At 41.8% G+C, this 23,084-nt stretch overlaps 1 protein-coding gene across 6 annotated transcripts in view; it reads right to left on the bottom strand.

Annotated features, from left to right (window-relative positions):
* Nucleotides 1-3,921, bottom strand: part of OSBPL3 (oxysterol binding protein like 3) — a 199,372-nt gene extending 195,451 nt beyond the window's left edge. For all 6 annotated transcript variants that reach the window (XR_004026431.1, XR_004026432.1, XM_030796352.1 and 3 more), the window contains exon 1: nt 3,636-3,921. The gene's annotated coding sequence lies outside the window, so the exon portion shown is untranslated. The remainder of the gene's footprint in view (nt 1-3,635) is intronic.
* Nucleotides 3,922-23,084: the final 19,163 nt, after the last annotated feature.

The following is a 23,084-nucleotide window of genomic DNA, read 5'->3' as shown; positions in this document are numbered from 1 at the left end:
TCCCTTTCTGATCCTTTATCCCACTTTCTTTTTCTTCCTCTTCCTTCTCCCTCTTCTTTGTCAAATAGAGGATTGAGTTATTATCACTGATCCATATAAAGTCCCTCTCTCATTTATTTTAACTCCCACCCCCCATTTCTATTCCCCGACTTCCCATGTGTAACCTTCCTAATATGTTTGATATGCATCTTTTTGTTTGTATGTATTTTTAGAAAATGTTTATTGTTTTTGTGTGCAAAAAAAATTAATTAAAAAAAAAAAAAAAAAAGAGTGAGGGTGAGCCGGAAAGTGATCTAACAGTAGTAATTGGAAAGTCAAAAAAAAAATTTCCACAAGGGGCCAGAAAGCTGATGAATATGTAAATTTAGACAGGAAAGGAATGTGCAGAGAACCATAAACAACTATCAATTATGCATGGAAGACTTTTTCCACCTAACAGTTTCCATCTTCCCTAGTATCCTACACCTCAATCTCTTCCTCAAGCATTCTAGGTTGCAGGGTTCTCCAACCCTCCCTGGAGTACTCCTGAAATAGAATTAACAAATAGGAAAATACAGTACTGCCGAGAAGCACATTATAAATAAAACTGCATTATCCAGACCCTTACACAGGGGGAAATGTTACACCAGCACCCAAACTGGAATGAAATGGAAGAAAGAAGGAATCACTAATTCCTTCCCCATCCCCTGTTTTGCCATGAGCCCCTTAGGTGGTACCCATGCCACTCTTCCCCAACTTCTCACCCTCAGTGTCAGTGCAAGAGTGGAGAGTTCAAATGTAGCTGTTTTACTGAAAGCCTACTGCAGAAGCTTTTGGAATTAGTAGCGGTTTCTAACTCTCCACTCTGCATTAGAGAACAGAGGAACTAGCTGGCTTTCCAGCACTGTCTTTAAGAGGTATAAAGCATTACTGTTCGGAGTTCATTTACCACAATGGGTAAAACCAATCAGATTTCTCTTTAGATTTAGATGAAAGGAGGATTTCCTTTCCTTCTGTATTAAAAGTCCCCAGTCTACCAGGCCCACAAACCATAAACCCAACCACAAAAATCAATGGCAGTAAGAGTCTCAGGGATTCTGAAAACAGTACAACCAGACACTTGATATCAGCAACAGAAAGTTTACAGCCCAATTTCAGATGGTTTTAATATTTGTATCATTGGACTCTATCATGAGTTAACATCTAATTAGTGGGGCAAGAATTGAAGTCAGACTATTAAAAAATCTAGCTCAGCAATTTACTGGTGACCTTAGGCAAGTTCCTAAACCTCGGTTTCCAGTTCTTCACCTGAAAAATGGAGATAACCTCACAACACTGCCCAGCAAGATGGTGAAAATCACAGCTTACAGGCCAGGCGCGGTGGCTCACGCCTGTAATCCCAGCACTCTGGGAGGCCGAGGTGGGCAGATCACGAGGTCAGGAGATCGAGACCATCCTGGCTAACACGGTGAAACCCCGTCTCTACTAAAAATACAAAAAATTAGCCGGGCATGGTGACGGGCCCCTGTAGTCCCAGCTACTCGGAAGGCTGAGGCAGGAGAATGGCATGAACCCGGGAGGTGGAGCTTGCAGTGAGCCGAGATCACGCCACTGTACTCCAGCCTGGGCCACAGAGCGAGACTGTGTCTCAAAAAGAAAAAAGAAAATTACAGCTTACTGCAGCCTGGGAGTATCTGGCTTATGATGTAACTATTAACGATTACTGAAAATATATCTCCATAATAAAACAGTAAATCTTTTGGCTAAGCGATAGCTTTTGATACAAATAAAGCTAAATGTCTATTAGCTGTAATGGTGGAAACCATATTTTAGTTTATTGGAAGAGGTCAAGCACAATAGAGACAAAATGGGCTGGAATTTTAGTTCTGCCAGGATAACCTTGGCAACACTGATTAACCTGCTGGACCCTCAATTTCTCATCTTGTTAAAAATACCTAGCTAACAGACTTCTGTAAGTTTAATGCGGTAATCTACAAAAGTTCCTAGTATTGCTATTTGTTAATTTTCCCAACAGTAAAAAAAGGATAAAGATGAAAATCAAAATCAGCTATGAAATCCTCATTCCTCATATTTACAGAGAAGGTTTCATTTATTCATTCTATAAATGTTTATTGCAAACCTACTGCGTGTTCTTGACACAGGGGATCAAGTGATGAACAAGACAGACAAGGTCTCTGCATTCCTGGTACTTAACACCCTAATGAGGGAAGGCAGATAACCCAATAACCCAAGGAGACAATTTCAGAGAGAAATTTAAGTGCTATGAGCAACAGCAAACAGGTGACGTGGCTTGGGTGGAGGGGACGGTCATTTAGCTTGGATGCATAAGAACCTAGGCCTGCTTGACTGATCTCCTTTAGCCAGGAGGACCTCACCTTGTATGATACTTGCGGGGTACAGTGTAGATGATGAGAAGCCAGGCCTTCGCTTTCACCTATCTGTGGAAGTATATCTTTTGCAGCTGTAGTTTAAAATATTTCTAAATGCCCTCATCCCAATACTCAAACTCTGAGGGTCAGAGCAACACCTAGGGGGTCTCAAGCACCTCTGCGCAGTACGCAGACACATGGAAACCGACAACTTCACAGTCCCCTCAGCTCCAAGAGTGCCGACTGAAGAGACTGGTGGCTTGTGAGGTGGAGAAGGACAAGCACAAGTGTGCAGAAGGCAGCAAGCAAGTTGCGTTGCCGAAGGAGGGGCGGCGCGCCCCTGCTTAAGAAGTATCTGGACGACCTGCGACAGTGCCCATCAGCGACTCCAGAGGCCACAAACGCTCCCCGGGAAGCTGGGCAGCGCTAAGAGGCTGCTTGCGAGTTTCTGGCTTATGATGACAGTACTTAAAGAATTTACCTGACCACGGAGTAAACAGAGACAGAGGTAGGAAAACCCAACTGTAGACAATGTTCAGACAGAGTGCATAAGTCCCTAAGACCCTGAACTAAGATGCTGCAGGGCCTCCAGGAAAGGACCAACGTGAGAGACACTGAGACAAGAGTTAGGGTGAGCCTGAAGTTATCTGAACAGTAGTAATTGGAAAGTCAAAAAAAAATTTTCCAGAAGGGGCCAAAAAGCTGATGAATATGTAAATTTAGACAAGAAAGGAATGTGCCCTTGGCCTCCAGCCCGGCACCGGGTAGCTGAGCAAGCCGGGGTTCGGAAGGCGGGCGAGCGGAGCGCCTGCCCCGCGAGCGTTGTCTCAGTCTCTCCGGCGCGCCCCATCCCGCGGATGTGGTAAAGCGTCGCGCTCGGCCCAATTTACCAGGCTTCCTGCGCCTCTACCCCCGGCGCAGCGCCTCCCCGCTGCCCAGCACAGCTCCGCGCGCGGCGTCCTCCCGCACCTGCGCCCCGGCCCCTGCGCTCGGCTCCTCCTGGCGGTCAATCCTCCGAGCCGTCCCTCGAGGGAAGGTGCCCTAGGGTGGGTGAGACCCAGGTCCTCCCTCCTCGGGAGCTGCAGCCGGCACCCAAGCTCCCAGGCTTGGGTCTGCCCCAGGGCCGGATCCTCCCCGGGCGACACGGGCAGACCCCGGTCCTGCAGACACCCGCGGCGCCCCCCAAACCGCAGCCCTTCCGAGCCCCCGCCGCCGCCAGGCCCCCCGAAACCCCGGCCCCATTTAGGCGGGCGCCCCGCCGCTCACCTGAGCGCTGTGCAGCCAGAGACGCTCCCTAGTTCCCCGGGGCCGGGCTCCGGGGTTAGCGCACAGAACCGGGAGAAGGAAACCCAGCTTCTCCGATCCCCCCGCAACGTGCAGCTGACAGCTCCCGCACCGGCCGCAGGAGTCGGGGGCGGGAATGGCCACTTGCAGACAGACTGCGGGGCCGGAGCCGCGCTGCGCACCGGCCGCGTCGCGCTCGGGTCCCTTCTCCCCGGCCGGCTGGCGGGCGCCACCAGCACGCGGCCAGTTCTGAGTACTTTGCCCAGAACTTCTCAGCGCGCGCCGCCCGGCGATTAGCCCGAGGAGCCGCGCAGGGGCGGGAGCGCAGAGGAGGGGCCTGCGAGGCCCCGGGGCGGGGCCCCGAGGGGGCGGGAGGGCGGCAGAGTGACGCACAATTCCACCAATCAGAAGTCGACTTTCGGGAAGGAGGTGGGGCGATGCCCTCGGAAGAAGCCAGCGGATTCCATGACGCAGCGGGGGAAGTAGGGACTCCGGATTCCGAACGGGTTGGGAGGGCGGAGGGAGGCGAGTCCTGCGGCGGGGCACTGGGTGGGGCTCCCGGTGGCCCAGCTTGGTGCCTGCGCGCGGTGGGCGTTCGGTAAATGTTCCTCTAGTGGCTTTTCCGGGCCAGGGAAGGAGGAAAAAGTGAGGGCAGCGCGGGAGGGGCAGGTTTACGGAGAAGGCTCCAGGGGACCCTTGCGGTCGCACAGGCTAGGAGAACTCGACCTCCCGAGAAAGTCAGGCTGAGGCAGAGGAGTCGAGAACGGAGGAAATACATAGGGAGGCAGCACTCTAGGCACGAGATGACAAAGGACAGCATCAGTGTGGGACCCGGGTCTCGGAGACCGTGTCCCTACCTCCAGAGGCAGCCGTGCATATTCGTGTCGGGGTGATTTTGTTCTGTTCAATTTATGTGCAAGGGGGTAGGGGGTGGGGAGAGCACCGTCGTTACTATTAAATATCCCTGAAAGACGGGAAAGTCCACCCGACTTGACTTCCCACTAATCCAAGGGCCTTCTTTGATCCGAGAACGAATGCAAGCAGCTGATGGTTTGGGGTCAGTTTGCAGACTGCAAATGTGTCGAGTGCCGCAGGTGGCGGGTGGGAAGGGCATGAGCATTTAGTGAGCACCTAGTATATGCCAGGAGCAGTTGCGAGCTTGCAACTGTGAGAAAGGCGCACCAGGCTCCAGTACTCACGGGGCTTGCATTTTTTTGTGGAAAGGCAGACAATAAAGAAGAGAATACACATATCTATGCAAAAAATAAAAGGCTGACAGACTGTTAGTACTGAGAGGAGGGCCAAGTCCACTTTCGAAAGTGGTTTAGCGCATGATGGGGGCGCTCACCCTGAGGGCCTCTAGGCGAGGGTGGCTTTTACCCAGATTCCTGAGCCTGGGAAAGGAGCTGCCACACCCAGTCTCGCACAGAGCGTTCCAGGCGAAGGGAATAGCAAATACAGGGTATTTAGCCTCCCTCAAGACCGAACTAACCGACCTCACCGAGCTGGGCACCGCGCGTGGCTTGCTGGGCTCGGCGCCTGGGACAGAGTAAGGGCTCCACAGTGTTAAATCCCCCTGCCAACCACCACCTGCAGCGCTCGACGCATTTCCAGTCTCCAAACTGACCCCAATTCAAGGTTTCTGAGACTCTTTCCGGAGCTATTCTGTTCACATTTCATTCACCACGCTCAGATCTCCGCTTTCTGGAACCATCCCCCTCGCGAAATGTCTGGGACTGTCTGTTTCGGATCTGGCAGGCAGCGGGCGAGGGCGGGAGGCGCCAGAGATGCTGCCGAGCAAATCGACTGTCATGCTGCCCACGTCGGCACACGGAGAAGCTTATTGGAGAAGATTTCAAATCGAATGACTCCGCGGTTCCTAAACCACCTCGCAAAGCCCGACCAGCGCCAGGTGGCTGAAAGGACCTGTGGAAGGACGCGTCTGGCAGGCGCGCGGACCGTCCAAGGAGGCACCTTGCCCACGCCCAGCTCCGCCGTCGGAGCAGCTTAGACTGGGTTCTCCCGAACCTCCTTCCGTTTTTCTGTAATTTCTCTCTGAGAGAGGCTTGCTCTGTCCTCCTCCTGCCAGTCCCTTTCCTCGTTCAAGCTATTTTCTTTCTTTTTCTTTTGCTCTCCACCTTCAGCCTCTTCGCCTGTTCCTTTAGCATTGGTTTTTCTGTAGGAGACAAGCCTTCAATCCGAAAGGAAGTGATTTGCATAGGGCTTTGTTGTTTAGCATCCCGTTCTGGGCTTTTTCATTAATGTCTTCCAAATCAAATAATAATAGAGTGTACATTCTCTCTCTCTCTCTCTCTCTGTCTGTGTGTGTGTGTGTGTGTGTGTGTGTGTACGTACTTGAGGCAGTTAATTGGACAGGATGAGAGAATTATTCACACTGTGCCTTGTCTCCAAGTAAAGGAGGAATCGTACTGTGACTTTTCATAGTTTCATTTCCTCTTCTACTCCTAAATAAGCTTCCAGGCTCTCCAGCTCCTAAAATCAAAAGGAAAAAATAAAAATAAAAGTTGAAACCCACGCAGAGCTAATTATTCTTGAAAAAGTTTGTTAATGTTCTAAAATTAGCTTTCTCCTCAGAGTCTTATTTTAAAATAACGATTTGAATGTCTAAGACCAGTGGTTCCATATTAAGAGTTCCTAGAGACCCTCTTCTTTGAACTGTTGAACAAATAATTTTTCTCTTTGGAGACACGCCCACCACAGTGGGAATTTTTCACATTTGGCACAGTGGTCTTAGCTTCTGAAATTGGTAATAGGTAAGCGGGTGCTACTTGAGTTTGCATGTTTTGATAGTAAAGGAAACTGAGGGCCTCTAGAATCAGACTATCTCAGTTCCTGTCTTGTGATGACCACCCGATTCTGCGATCACCTTTCCTTGTCTGTAAAATGGAGATATTTATGTACCTGCTGGACTACAGGAAGAGTTTGATCATCCATTTGCAAACAATTTCCACATAGTCTAGTGCAGAGTTCTCAACCTCAGCACTATTAACATTTTAGGGAGATAATTCTTTCCTGCTGGAGGTAAAGGTTGGGGGAGATGCTGTCTTGTGCATTTAGCAGCATCTCTGGCCTCCACCTACTAGATTCAAGGAACACCCTGCCCTCCCCAGTTGTAACAACACAAAATCTCCAGACTTTTGCCAGAAGTCCTCTGGAGGGCAAAATCCCCCCGATGAGAACCACTGGCATAACACATAGTAAGTGCCTACAGGAGGCGATATAGGGAAATGCTTATGGATATGGGTTTCTAAGGTGTGAACCTCAGGCAAATTTTGTTTTCTTAAGCCTCATCTGTAAAATAGGAATGATAATAATGCTAACTTCTTAAAGTCGTCTAAGGATTAAATACAATTGTGAATGTAAAAGCAATTTGCATAGTGCCTGGCACATGGTAAACTCAAAATATGAGCTTCTGGTCTCATTTTTTTCCTGTGAAGAGAAGGCATTGGGCTAAATTAGGGATGACACATCTTGACTTATTTGCTGCCGCTTTCCTCCTGCCTTGTAGCAGATGTCATTATTAAGTCAAGGCTGGCTTTTCCGCTAAGTCCAAATAGAGCCTCAGAATCGTTCTCAACACTGCAAGAAGCTGCCACGGATAGGCCAAGATCAGCATCTAAGATAATGCTGAATTGCCATTCTGGGGCTAGATGAACTTTAAGATCCCTAATAGTGTCAGTCTTCTGATATGATTACAAGTGAGGAGGAACTATTGTTTATCATTTCATCAACTCTTTTATGATGGGGTGGTGGAGCAAGACCCAGAAAGTTCCCAGTGTCTTGACCATAATCATACAGCTTATGAATGGTCAGAGGCTAAGTCTCCAACCCTCTTAAAGAGCCATCTTTTTGCCACATCTACTGCCCATGGAAAGTGGGAAAAACACTTGTCTAAACCAGAGTTGCCACCCTCTCCACCCTGTACAGCCCTACTCATCTTCTTCCTCCTTCACTTTTATCTGAAAAATGAATCAAAGTATTTAGTTGCATATGAACACCTTGTATGCATTCTTTTACAACTGTTAGTATAATTCTTGACAAGGATTGTTCAAAAATTTACCAATTCCTTTATTAAATATAGATTGCCTGCTTTGTGTAAGGGATCATTCTTAGCAAGCACTTTAAAGTGAATAAAAATGAATCAGTGAGTGTCCCTTCAGTGCTTTTATAGTTTTCTATATTGGGCAGATCAGATGTGGACATAAATAACTACAACACAAGCTAAAAAATGGAAGATGTCCTAAGAGGTACCAAAAATGTGTTCAGAGCAGAGAGAAATTATTTTGGGAATTAGGAGCAGAGAGCCATTTCCTGCTTGTCTTTGTTAAGGTTTTTAACTTTTGAACAAAAATTTATTTATTACAGTAAAGTTATCCTTGTAGAGGAAGTTGCAACATTGTTAGTTTTCCTGGTTCAGATATATTTCCTGCTTAGTTTAAGTCAATACGATCAGTGCAACTAAAAGTCACAGATTATTCTAATTCGAAATTGTTTTTCATCAGCTGTTTACAATTTCTGGGACATCCTAGAAGAAGTTTCTTTTCTTTTTTTTTTTTTTTTTTTTTTTTGAGACAAGATCTCACTGTTGTGTAGGCTGGAGTGCTGTGGTGGTGTTCCCAGACCAAATAAAGTGTTGGGCTGCTATTTCTTGTGGCCCAATAATGAGATGCAGATGAACTGGGGAGGAAAAGAGTTTTTATTTTTGCAACTGGTTATGGGGAGAAGGCCTGGAAATCATCACCAGACCAACTCCAAATTACAAAGTTTTCCAGAGCTTATATACTTTCTAAGTTATATGTCTACATGTAAGTGTGCATTCATCTAAGACATAAGTAATTAACTTCTTTTAATCTGTAACTAAGGTCTGTCCTGAAGACCTTCCTCTGGAGCCTGAGTAAATTTACTTAATCTAAATGGGTCCAGGTGCTAGAATGATTACCCTTATCTTGTCTCCTGCTAAATCATAGAGGTTTGGGGAGTTCCTTCCAACCCCCCCAATAAGCTTGTTTGTGGAAGCCTGGGGAGTTTCTTCAGACCCACAATAAAACTTGTTTAATCCTAAATGAGTCCTGTTAAGAATTCCTTCATTATTTTGTCATGCTTTAAGGCCCAGGAAAGGTCTAGGCAAAACTCTTGGTGGGCTTTTCTTACACCCCAGCCTTTGTATAAGGGCACTGGCTTTTAATATTTAACTTATCCACTCAGTCAGTACTGAAACAGTTGTTATGGAGGCCTGCATTAGTGAGACCGGGCTTGCCACAGTGTGATCTTGGTTTGCAACGACCTCTGACTCCTGGGTTCAAGTGATTCTCATGCCTCAGCCTCCCCAGTAGCTGGCACTATGGGCACACACCACCACCAACCACACCCAGCTAACTTTTGTATTTTTTGTAGAGATGGGGTTTCACCATGTTGCCCAGGCTAGTCTCAAACTCCAGGGCTCAAGTGATCTGCCCGCCTTGGCCTCCCAAAGAGCTGGGATTATAGGCATGAGCCACTGCACCCAGCCTTCCTTTAGTTTCAACAGACTAGCTTTCTCCCAAGCATTTGACAGAATCAGGTTTTTTAGCATGTTATACTGTGGAGCATAGGCTACTTGTAAAAAGGAATATAACACGGGCTTAGGGACACCAATGTCATACACATTATTAAACCATGAAATATTCCCTTCACGACTGAACTACCTCAGAAGTTGGGTTGAGCATTTAATTATCCTTTAGTTTCTGTCTCTGTAGCACATAGACATCCTATATTATTATCTGCTGTATATCCTAAGTGTAATAATAATAGCCCATGAGTTTTAAGCATTTATGTGCCAGGCATTGCCAAACTGGGCTGCCAATTGCCATAGCTCCTGCCACCATTAGGAGGCCGCCTGTCAAATCAGAAAGATTTGGCAGAATTGCCAGAACCCCAAGCCACACCAGCAAAAAGTGTGCTTTGAATCCTGCTTCTTCCTTTATTACCTCTTTCCCAAATTCATGTCTTACGTAAGTGCATTGGGTTGGTACCTTCTAAACCACATCTGCAAATCCAGCTGCAGGGGATTTGCAATGCAATTTTATCTCTCTGGCCTCTACACTATAGAAAAGCACATTAGAAGGAAATTGGGTTAGAAGTTGAGTGATCCAAACCACAGCATTCACCATATCTTTTCCTCCGAATCTCCAACAAATATGTTGGCAGAAAAAGTCGTTATGTGTTATGCTTTCGGGTATGTTTCCTTTTTTATAGAGTAACCCAGAAGACCTTTGTGAATTCCCCCTCATTTCCCATCTCCATATCCACTAACATCACCACTGTAGTATAAACCACCATCATTTCTTGCCTGGAAAATTGCAACAGACCAGGAGCCACCATTCCTCTTACTATAAGCCCTTCTCTACTCTGAAGCCAGAGTGATCTTTTTTTTTTTTTTTTTTTGAAGCTGGGTCTCACTGCACCCCACAAGCTGGGGTGAAGTGGCAGGCAGAATCATGGCTCACTGCAGCCTCAAACTCCTAGGCTCAAGCAATACTCATGCCTCAGCCTCCCGAGTAGCTGAGACTACAGGCACATACCACCATGCCCAACTAATTTTTGCATTTTTTGCTAGAGATGGGGTTTCACCATGTTGCTTAGGCTGGTCTCAAATTCCAGGGCTCAAGCTGTCAGCCCACGTCAGCCTCCCAAGATGCTGGGATTACAGACATGAGCCACCATATCTGGCCCAGAGTGATTTTTTTTTAACCCGAATCCGATCATGAACATCTTCCACAGTTTCCCATTGCTCTTAGGATAAAGACTAAACTACTTACATGGTTGTCAACATTCCATGTGGTGTGACATCTAACTAGCTTCATCCTGTGTCAAGTTGCCCCTTCTTCCTTTCCCTTTCTCCACATTGATCTGCTTCCAGGACTTTGTTCCTTCCTGGCATGGGGCATTTGGATAAACTTTTCCCACTCTCTGCTGGAATATGCTGTTCCTTGCTCTTCATTTAGTTAATGCAGACTTCCTTCAGACATCCTTAGTCATCTGTTCCTCAGGGAAGTCCTCCTTGACGTTCACAATCAGGTCAACTCAGCCTATCATTGCTCTGGTTGAAACTAAGTTGTGTGTTTTTTTGGAGGGGTGTGGAGGAGTTGTTTGTTTTGGTAGCACCTATCACAGTTGAAATTATGTTTATTTTTTGTGATTTTTCTGATTAATTTCTGTCTTCTAGCTGGATTGTAGGCTCCACAAGGTGAAGATCATGTATATTTTTAGTCTCCTGCCAACCTAAATAACAAACAGAGAGGCTCTCTAAAAGAAAATGATATTTATTCATGGACAGGGCATTCCAGTGGGACTATGTGTGCCATAGTCACCTATGCGTGTATTCAGGGAGGTAAAGGCTTTTAAGGGAATAGTGAAGAGAATTACATTAATTGTTTCTGAGATAATTATCCTTGGCTTCAAGGATCAATAACAAAGGTGGCACCAGTTTCAGGTTGGACAGGCAGTTGCTGGATAGACGCCCTTGCAGAGGTATTTTTTGTGCAAGGTTGTGGTTTCTGCAGAGTCTTTGGGGATAGTTCTGGGTATCAGGCATACAAGCCTGGGAACTCTCCCTTCATGGCTTTCCCCACCTCTATTTGTCAGAGTTTTTAACACAAATGACTCCATTTTGATTCTGACAACTTTCACACTCTCAGTGCCTGTCTCAATACCTAGCACCTAGTAAGCATTCAAATATTCGTTGAATGAATAAACAGAATCCCAAAGAATAAACTTGAGTGGTGGCTGGAGCGGGGAGATGGGAGGTGGATGTCCACCCCAGGCCAGTGAGCAGAGATGTTATTAGAGACAATGTGCTAGTGTTCAGGTCATAGAGATAATTTTGTAGCAACTTGACAACGGAAAGATGCTGCCTCCTTTAAAGTTGCTATTTTGCCAAGGTCATAAGTTAACTGATTTTTATTTTATGCCTTTCCGCTTCAATATATTTCCTTATTCCTTAAAATGTCCACATCAACTCTGCCAAATGTATCAAAAGAAATGGCAGAAGTGGGCTTAGTTTGGCTGCCTCCATCCTGCCATATCCGGGTTCACATAGACCTTTCCCTATTTACAGAAATGAAAACTAGGAATCCTCCATGTCTGTGTATAGTGTTACCTTTACTTGAAGTAAATTCTTCACCTTTGTGTTAGCCTCTTCTTAACTCCACAACACTGTGGAGTGTGATGGTCCAGTTGCTGTGGATCAGTAGGGAATTGTGTGTAAGAGTCATTTCACGATAAGTCTTGAGAGTATTTCACAAAGGTGAAAATTGTGTTTTCGCATTATGTTGTGGTATCTCATGTGACTTAAGATGCCTCATATTTATTATATATTTATTTGGGTGCCCATTTTATATTTCTTTCTAAATTATAAGCTCTTTTTCTTATTCTTCTTGGGTGTCCTCCTTTCACATAGCACATAAAAGACATTCCATATATTGCTGGTTAAACAACACTGTGGAGGTATGAAAAAGGCTAGCACAAAGGAAAAACTTTTTTCAACCTGTGGTTTCATCAAAAGAAAGTGCCCTGTTCCCTGATGCTTATTTCTTACACGCAATTCCCTATTGATCCACAGCAATTGGAATATCACACTCAGATGAAATTAGCAGTTCAGGGAAGAAACGGTGACTATCTTGCTCTTGCTCTTACAGACTGTTAAGATAATAATTCCTGTAACCAAAAATAGACTTGTCTATGAAGAGTGTATGCTTAGAATTAGACATATCAATACCTATACAATCCTTTTTTTTTTCCTTCCTCAAAGTGAGTGCAACTTACTGGGACTATGAGATGGGGAAGAAAGTCTGATGATTCCAAAAGAATGATCTTTCAGGGATTGCTTTACCCCAGTATTTCTTGCAAAAGAAACTGTGTACAAAATAACATCAAAACAATAGCAAAAACAAAAAATAATAGAAGTTAGACAAGACCAGCGTGGTGGCACACACCTGTGGTCCCAGCTACTTAGGAGTCTGAGGTGGGAGGATCACTCGAGCCTAGAAGCTCAAGGCTATAGTGGGTTATGATCATGCCTGTGGAAAGCCACTGCACACAAGCCTGGGCAATATAAAAAGACCCTGTCTCTTAAATAGTATTAATAATAATAGTAATAGAACTTAAAGAAAATGAATAAAATTGCCTATAATGCTACCTACAAAAAAAAGCTATTTTTATTGTTCAATGTTTCCTTCTAATATTTTTTCATGTAGTTGTATTTTTAGAGTAAATACACACTTAAGTTATATTTTTGATTTGATATATATGTTTTCCTAATTGTTATTTCATGATTATCAACAAAATATTATATATTCATTCAAATGATCGTTATGAAGTCTACAAAAAGCCCTGAAAAATATGTATAATATCAATTTAACTTGTACCATAACAGAAATAACTGAAGTTTGAATACAAAAAAAAAATTCGGTTTAAGTACCATTTTTTCAATTTAGTAGTTCTTTCATCTTAGGCAAGTAATTTAACCTTTCTCAATTTTTGCCTCTTCATTTTAAAAGTGAAGTTCCTAATAGTTGCCTCATAGTTTATTCAGGGATTGAAAGTAATAACGTGATCAGCTGAGGTAGGTCCTTAAAGAAAGGAAGATACTTATAAAAATTTATTTTTTAGTAATTTCACGTTTAATAAACCTCCCTTTCACAAAGAAATCTAATTGATCTCTCATTTAATCATGTTACAATGAAGTATCTATTTGCCCACTAGTTCCTTCTTAGGGAAATTTCTAGAGTGGAGTTACTGGGTTAAAAGATGTGCCATGAATATGGCTCTGAAAATTGCTTTCCTCAAGCTTGTGCTAGCTGGTGTTGCTGTGGCGATGTTGGAGTCTGTTGCTCTCACCCCATCCTCTCCCACATTATAGAGCCACATTTCTAAAGGAAGTGGACAATAAGTATACATTGAACCAATAAGCGTCAGAAAGACTGCTTGTTTATCCAGTAAGCTGAACCATGTATTCCTTGAATAGAATGGTACCTGGGCAACCTCTTCCCAACTAAGAGAAATAGAAAATCATAATAGCTCTGTAGGATGAAGGAGCTTGAGCTCTGGGAGGCTGAACATTCTTCACTGGATTGACCATTTGTGTTTAGCTGAAGGCTAGCTAGCGTGTGCTTGAACCACAAGCAACTCTCACTTTAAGGAGCTTGAACCCAAGGGAGTACCTCACATAGGTACTCTTCTTACTGGGGGAAGCAGACCGAAAAGACCTCAACTTTACAAGTTCTGTCCTGATCACTCCCAGAGACTCAATCTGTCATGGTGGGCATTCACTTGTCAGTGACTGCTCTAAGCATGAATGGGCTTATGCCCCAATTCTGGACAGCGAGACAGGAAGGTAGCTCTGCTCAGGGCTTTGGAATAACTTGTGTCCTGAATAACATGAACTCAGAACAATGTTGGTATGAAACAACTTACGTAACACCAGCATTATGTTGTAGTATCTCATGTGACTTGAGATGCCTCATATGATATTTATTATATATTTATTTGGGTAAACAATTATATATTTATTTATATTTGGGAATATAAATGTGGGAATTTATATTCCCTTCTGAATTGTAAGCTCTTTTTCTTATTCTTCTTGGATGTCCTCCATTCACATAGCACATAAAAGACGTTCCATAAACTGTTGGTTAAACAAATGCGTAAATACATTTTGTTCAAAAACTACAATCTAGACCAGGTGCAGTGGCTCACACCTGTAATCCCAGCACTTTGGAAGGCCAAAGCAGGAGGACTGCTTGAGCCCAGGAGTTTCAGATTAGCCTAGGCAACATAGCAAGAGCCTCTTCTCTATGAAACAACAAAACACTACAATCTAAATTCACTTAACAAGGTAGTGGAGTTATATTTTAATTGTCTGCTAGGATACTTCAGCTCCAAATAAGATAAATTCAATTAAAGATCACTTAAACAAGATGTATTATCACACAGCAAGAAGTCTGGAGATATGTGACTTCAGCCTGGGTTCATTCAGTAGTTCAAACATGTCAGCAAAAGACTCAGGTTCTTTCTGTATCTCTGCTTTGCCAAGTTTACCATGAGGATTTCCTCCTCAGTCTGGATGTACATAGCAGTTATCAATATCATGTCAGGAAATATTCATGTCCAGAGGCAGAAAAGAATATACCTTCCTTGAGCACATTCTGTAAGTACGAAAACCTCTCCTAGAAGCCCCCAGCTGAATTACCTTTGTGTATCATTGGTCAAAATTGGGGCCCATGCCCATTCATACTTAAAGCAGTCATTAGGCAAGACAAAATTTCTGCCATGACTGATTTAGACCATAGGGTTCATACCTGAAAAACAAAACAAAAAACTGGAGTTCAATTAGTAAATGTAGAAGGAAGTCAGGTGTGCAGCATGAACCACACAGTTTGCACAGACACTTCAGGCCACTCTTATGATTTAAGGAATTGTGGGAACCCTCCCTACATCTAGGTTCCCAGAGGCCAGTCAAGGGCAGCCTTGCAAGCAAGCCTTTCTAAGGAAGCAGTCTTAGACCTGCCATTCATTTTTTCTGCACATTTCTACATTTGAAGTGTGGCTTGTCCACAAGCCAAGCCCCTTGAGCCCCATTGAAGAAGGAAAGAACTTCATTGTTTTCTTCTGAAGAGCAGGCTGAGCAAGTGCATTTTCAAGTATTTCTTTACTGTCTTGGCTGTGTATTCATGGCAAGACTTACATGGCTTCTTTTAGGAAATGAAATGACGTTTCATTAGGAAACGCATGTTAGACTGAGGGAGCTAGTGTGGAAACCTTTCTAGGGCTGCTCAAAGGGTGCTAAGCCATGTCAGTGAGGCCTCAACCCATTGTGACTGATACAGCAAGGGGGAAATGGGAAATAGATCTCGCGAACGCAGCCAAGAGTGTTGGTATATCTCCTTTTAATCCTAAATAGAAAGTAAAACATGTGGGAAGACAGAGGTGTCAAAGCAGTCCTTCCTGCCCTTTCCAACTCTCTAATTCCCATGTGTGACATTCCTGCCCTTCCCTCACATAAGCTTAGAACATTTGTTCTGGATCTTCCCTTCTCCTGCTGGTCTCTTCCCATTTTCTATCAATTTTTCATACAAGGTGGCTCCCAGGCACATTGCTTCTTCTTCATATGCCCAGTCACCTCTCCAGGACAATCCTCCAACCTCTGTACAAATATCCATTCTGGTCCTCCTACTTCCACTCACATCTCACATCTGCTGGGCTCAGAAGTTCCAGGGTGCTCTTCTTCATTTATAGTTTTCATCACATAATTCTACTGCTTGAGATATGGCACTCAAAGGCCCTTAGAACATGAGCTAATCTTCATGCCGCCTCTTCAAACTAATAGCTTATTACTTTTAAAAAGGCATTTGGCTTTCTGTAAGGCCTTATTTATTTCCCCTGTCTAATGCTAGGTTTTGATGGAAATCCATCAAGATGGTATCATACTCATCCCTGCCTTTTTACCTCCCAAAAATGCTGACCATAGTTGAAATTTTAACCTTTCACGTATAATTCAGGGTCACTATTTCTTACATTAATTATTAAAGTAAGATAATGATGACTTCAAGAATTGAGATGTTTAAAGTCATTTGTCCTACCACAAACCGACTTCTGATACTTTTTGAGTGCTTATGTATTACGAAAATAATAAAGATTTATTGAGCCTTTCCCATGTTCTGGGCACGATTCTAAGTGCTTAAGCCTCATTTAATCCTAACAATTTCATGAGGTAATTACCATTACTAACTCAGTTTTAGAGATGAGAAAACTGAGGTGGAAAAGTTAGGAACCCCACAAATGTGCATGACAGCATTGCTCATAACAGCAAAAAAGTGGGAACACCTCAAATGTACATCAAGTGAAGAATGAATAAACACAATTTGGCATATCCATAAGATGGAACACTATACATAAATAATATTCCATAAAATATAGCCATAAAATGGAATGAAGTACTGATGCATGCTACCTCCCAAAAATAAAACTTAAAACTTTGTGCTAAGTGAAAGAAGCCAGATACAAAAGACCATATACTGTATGATTTCATTTATAGAGAACATCCGGAATAAATAAATCCATAGGGATAAGTGGAGATTTGTGACTGTGTGGGGCTAAGAATGGGGGAAACTGCATAATGGGTTCAGGGTTTTACTTTGGAGTGACAGCAATGTTTAAGAACTAGATAGAGGTTGTCACTGCACAACACTGTGAATGTTCTAAATGCCACTGAACTGTACACGTTAAAATGGTTAATTTATTTTTTTGTTTGTTTTGGTTTGGTTTTTTGTTTTTTGAGATGGAGTCTCACTCTGTCACCCAGGCTGGAGTGCAGTGTCGCAATCTTGGCTCACTGCAACCTCCGCCTCCTGGGTTCAAGCGATTCTCCTGCCTCAGCCTCCCAAATAGCTGGGACTACAGGCATGCTCCACTACGCCCGGCTAATTTTTGTATTTTTAGTAGAGACAGGGTTTCACCATGTTGGCCAGGCTGGTCTCCAACTCCTGACCTCAGGCAATCTGCCTGCCTCGGCCTCCCAAAGTGCTGGGATTACAGGCATGAGCCACCGTACCCAGCCTAATTTTTAAATTTTACTTTATTATTCATTTTTCTTTTGTAAAATTGTAGATTTAGGAGGTATATGTGCAGGTTTATTACATGGATATATCACGTGGAGATATGGTGAGGTCTGGGCTTCTAGCATACCCATCACCCAAATAGTGAACTTTGTACCCAACAGGTAATTTTTCAACCCTTGTCCCCTTGCCACCCGCTTGCCTTTTGGAGTCCCCAGTGTCTGTTATATCCATCTTTATGTCCATGTGTACTCATTGTTTAGCTCCCATGCGTAAGTGAGGACATGCAGTATTTGATTTTCCGTTTCTGAGTTTGTTCACTTAGGAAAATGGCCTCCAGCTTCATCCATGTTGCTGCAAAATACATCATTTCATTCTTTTCTTATGGCAGCTTGGTATTCTGTGATGTATATGTACCACATTTTCTTCATCCAATTATTTAATTGATTAAAAGTCATGAGAAAGGGAGAAAGGATTCAACATTAAAAATGCTGCCAAGAGAATTAGTTCATAAGTGAAAGGACATTATTTTCTCAAGGAAGGCACTGATGTCCACTGACAGCAGTTTAGGTGGAGGCTGAAGTCAGATTTTTTTTTCCCATAAAATAAGAATAAATGTACTCTAGGTGAGGACCGAAGCAGCAATGCTTTTTAGGAAAGCATATGAACTTTTTGACATTCTTTCTGACTGTTAAGAAGTATTTTGTGTTTAATCTCTTTTTTCCACATAAGATTTTAATTGTTGTCCTAAAAAATACATGAAAATATTGAAAATAAGTAAAAGTTTACAACTAGCAGCTTTATTATGTACTCTTGCACAATAAGGATTTCATAAAATTTCATTAGATTACAGCTGTTCTCTGGAAGTTGTGATTAAAAGAATGTCCAACATCATTTTTAAAATATAGCAAAATTCTGTATTCATCTATGTATAAAAACAAATTCTATCATCTAATAAAATATTAATACACATTTTCCCAAACAGGAAATTATGTTCCAGAATTATAAAAATGTGTATTTTTAAGGAGCCAGAAATGACAGAAAATTAGAGTTAGGAAGCAAGGATACATTAGAAGCACCTATTATAAATATGTTCGATTTTCTTCATATGTTACAATAAATCATGAACAAAATTAGAAAAAATGGAAATAAAGTAAGCAAAAAGTTTTCAGTAGATTAAAGAAAAGAAATATTTGCGGATTGGATTTAGCACAATTTTAAAGTGGCATTCTTTGGAAAACAATGTTAATCAACTGACTTGGTGTTTGTATTATTTTTTAATTTATAGTTTCAGTTTTAAATATTGCAGAACATGTTAATGATTGGTTTTTAAAATTTTTGTATTTGGTTTCTTAAATTGTGACATCTTATCTGTGTATTTTCATCTAGTTATTTTCTTATACAATTTGAGAAAACTTCATAAACTTGACCTTCACATTTTGATTTATTTTACTCTCAATCCTGTTTTCTCTATTAAGTACTTTAATGCTTTTTTTGTTTATTATCATATATTCATCTCATTTGTATCATTATACATTTTACCCGGCTACATTTTAGCTCACTTGTTAATGCCTTAAAATTGTTTAACTTTACTGAATTTATACTTTCTTACTTTGAACTGCTGAAGAGTTTTCAAATAATATATTCTGACCCATAATTTAAGAATTAAATAATTTTATGAGGTGTCTTCTTACTCTCAGTCTTCAGAAAGATGTTTCTCTTTTTAGTTTTTTGCTTTTGTTTATATTTTCAATTTTCTGTCTTATTTAATTAGTCCTTAGATTGGTTGCTGTCTCATTTTTTTATAAGAAATCATGCTTACATATGAATTTCATGTTTTCATCTTATTTATATAAATTTCTGAGATACAAATGTAATTTTGTTACATAGATACATTGTGTAGTGGTCAAGTCAGGGCTTTTAGGGTATCTATCATCAGAACGAAGTACAATTGTACCAATTAAGTAATTTCTCATCCTCCGCTTCAGTCCTGCGCCTCACCTTTCTGAGTCTACACTATCATTCCACACTCTGTGTTCTCGTGTACACATTATTTAGCTGCCACTTATAGGTGAGAATATGTGGTATTTGTTTCCTGTTTCTGAGTTGTTTCACTTAACATAATGGCCTCCAGTTTCATCCGTGCTGCCTTAGACATGATTTCATTCTCTGAAAAATGAATTGTCAAATAAGAATTGAATTTCCTTTGGCTCTATTCTCTTTTTAATGGGGTTCTATGATGCACTTCAATAAAATACAAACACAAGCTAACAGAAGAAGGGCAAATCTAAAACCTAATAAAGTGCTTTTCTCAAATGTGACTGTGTAGGACCTAATGGGATCTCTCCTTATCTATTAAACCCCACCTAGCCCCCAAATGTCTACTTGACAGTGTCTTCTCTGCTTATACAATGGTTAGATTCCAAAAGTATTTATCAATCTAAAATTACACAATATCAGTAATTACAAATCTTCCCGTAGAGTTCAAGCATTTAAGTCACTTGTATAGATTTCCTCCTATCTATACCATTTTGTAAACTGAAAGTTCTTAAGTATAAGATATTTCATACCTTGAAAAATAGGGTAGAAGTAGAATCTTAATATACAAAATGCAAGGCTTCCAAATAATACCTTTTTGTTGTTGTTGTTGTTATTCTCTATTAAAGTTCTAGGGTACATGTGCACGACGTGCAGTTTTCTTACATAGGTATACATGTGCCATGTTGGTTTGCTGCACCCATCAACTTGTCATTTATATTAGGTATTTCTCCTAATGCTATCCCTCTCCCAGCCCCTCATCCCCTGACAGGCCCTGGTGTGTGATGTTCCCCGCCCTGTGTCCAAGTGTTCTCATTGTTCAATTCCCACCTATGAGTGAGAACATGGGGTGCTTGGTTTTCTGTCCTTGTGATCAGAATGATGGTTTCTAGCTTCATCCATGCCCCTGCAAAGGACATGAACTCATCCTTTTTTATGGCTGCTTAGTATTCCATGGTGTATATGTGCCACATTTTCTTAATCCAGTCTATCATTGATGAACATTTGGGTTGGTTCCAAGTCTTTGCTATTGTGAATAGTGGTGCAATAAACATACGTGTGCATGTGTCTTTACAGTAGCATGATTTACAATCCTTTGGGTATATACCCAGCAATGGGGTCGCTGGGTCAAATGGTATTTCTAGTTCTAGATCCTTGAGGAATCACCACACTGCCTTCCACAATGGTTGAACTAATTTACACTCCCACCGACAGTGTAAAAGCATTCCTATTTCTCCACATCCTCTCCAGCACCTGTTGTTTCCTGACTTCGTAATGATCGCCATTCTAACTGGTGTGAGATGGTATCTCATTGTGGTTTTGATTTGCATTTCTCTGATGGCCAGTGATGATGAGCATTTTTTCATGTGTCTGTTGGATGCATAAATGTCTTCTTTTGAGAAGCATCTGTTCATATCCTTTGCCCACTTTTTGATGGGGTTATTTGTTTTTTTCTTGTAAATTTGTTTAAGTTCTTTGTAGATTCTGGATATTAGCCCTTTGTCAGATGGGTAAATTGCGAAAATTTTCTCCCATTTTGTAGGTTGCCTGTTCACTCTGATGGTAGTTTCTTTTGCTGTGCAGAAGCTCTTTAGTTTAATTAGATCCCATTTGTCTATTTTGGCTTTTGTTGCCATGCTTTTGGTATTTTAATCATGAAGTCCTTGCCCATGCCTATGTCCTGAATGGTATTGCCTAGGTTTTCTTCTAGGGTTTTTATGGTTTTAGGTCTAACATTTAAGTCTTTACTCCATCTTGAATTAATTTTTGTATAAGATGTAAGGAAGGGATCCAGTTTCACCTTTCCACATATGGATAGCCAGTTTTCCCAGCACCATTTATTAAATAGGGAATCCTTTCCCCATTGCTTGTTTTTGTCAGGTTTGTCAAAGATCAGATGGTTGTAGATGTGTGGTGTTATTTCTGAGGCCTCTGTTCTGTTCCATTGGTCTATATATCTGTTTTGGTACCAGTACCATGCTGTTTTGGTTACTGTAGCCTTGTAGTATAGTTTGAAGTCAGGTAGCATGATGCCTCCAGCTTTGTTCTTTTGGCTTAGGATTGTCTTGGCAATGCAACCTTTTTTTGGTGCCATATGAACTTTAGTTTTTTCTAATTCTGTGAAGAAAGTCATTGGTAGCTTGATGGGGATGGCATTGAATCTATAAATTACCTTGGGCAGTATGGCCATTTTCACAATATTGATTCTTCCTATCTATGAGCATGGAATGTTCTTCCATTTGTTTGTGTCCTCTTTTATTTCATTGAGCAGTGGTTTGTAGTTCTCCTTGAAGAGGTCCTTCACATCCCTTGTAAGTTGGATTCCTAGGTATTTTATTCTCTTTGTAGCAATTGTGAATGGGAGTTCACTCATTATTTGGATCTCTGTTTGTCTGTTATTGGTGTATAGGAATGTTTGTGATTTTTGCACATTGATTTTGTATCCTGAGACTTTGCTGAAGTTGCTTATCAGCTTAAGGAGATTTTGGGCTGAGACGATGGGTTTTCTAAATATAAAATCATGTCATCTGCAAACAGGGACAATTTGACTTCCTCTTTTCCTAGTTGAATACCCATTATTTCTTTATCTTGCCTGATTGCCCTGGCCAAAACTTCCAACACTATATTGAATAAGAGTGCTGAGAGAGGGCATCCTTGTCTTGTGCTGGTCATCAAAGGGAATGCTTTCAGTTTTTGCCCATTGAGTATGATATTGGCCATGAGTTTGTCATAAATAGCTCTTATCATTTTGAGATACATTCCATCAATACCTAGATTATTGAGAGTTTTTAGCATGAAGGGCTGTTGAATTTTGTCCAAGGCCTTTTCTGCATCTATTGAGATAATCACGTGGTTTTTGTCGTTGGTTCTGTTTATATGCTGGATTACATTTATTGATTTGTGTATGTTGAACCAGCCTTGCATCCCAGGGATGAAGCCCACTTGATCATGGTGGATAAGCTTTTTGATGTGCTGCTGGATTCGGTTTGCCAGTATTTTATTGAGGATTTTTGCATCAATGTTCATCAGGGATATTGGTCTAAAATTATCTTATTTTGTTGGTTCTCTGCCAGGCTTTGGTATCAGGATGATGCTGGCCTCATAAAATGAGTTATGAAGGATTCCCTCTTTTTTTATTGATTGGCTTAGTTTCAGAAGGAATGGTACCAGCTCCTCTTTGTACCACTGGTAGAATTCGGCTGTGAATCCATATGGTCCTGGACTTTTTTTGGTTGGTAGGCTATTAATTATTGCCTCAATTTCAGAGCCTGTTATTGGTCTATTTAGAGATTCAACTTCTTCCTGATTTAGTCTTGGGAGGGTGTATGTGTCCAGGAATTTATCCATTTCTTCTAGATTTTCTAGTTTATTTGCATAGAGGTGTTTATAGTATTCTCTGATGGTAGTTTGTATTTCTGTGGGATCAGTGGTGATATCCCTTTATCATTTTTTATTATGTCTATTTGATTCTTCTCTCTTTTCTTCTTTATTAGTCTTGCTAGCAGTCTATCAATTTTGTTTATCTTTTCAAAAAACCAACTCCTGGATTCATTGATTTTTTGAAGGGTTTTTTGTGTCTCTATCTCCTTCAGTTATGCTCTGATCTTAGTTATTTCTTGCCTTCTGCTAGCTTTTGAATATGTTTGCTCTTGCTTCTCTAGTTCTTTTAATCGTGATGTTAGGGTGTCAATTTTAGATCTTTCCTGCTTTCTCTTGTGGGCATTTAGTGCTATAAATTTCCCTCTACACACTGCTTTAAATGAGTTCCAGAGATTCTGGT

The sequence above is a fragment of the Nomascus leucogenys genome, chromosome 17 (assembly GCF_006542625.1).
Source record: "Nomascus leucogenys isolate Asia chromosome 17, Asia_NLE_v1, whole genome shotgun sequence".
Taxonomy (NCBI): Eukaryota; Metazoa; Chordata; class Mammalia; order Primates; family Hylobatidae; genus Nomascus; species Nomascus leucogenys.
The sequence above is the reverse complement of the archived record's forward strand: the minus strand, read 5'-3'. Positions and strand labels throughout refer to the sequence as shown.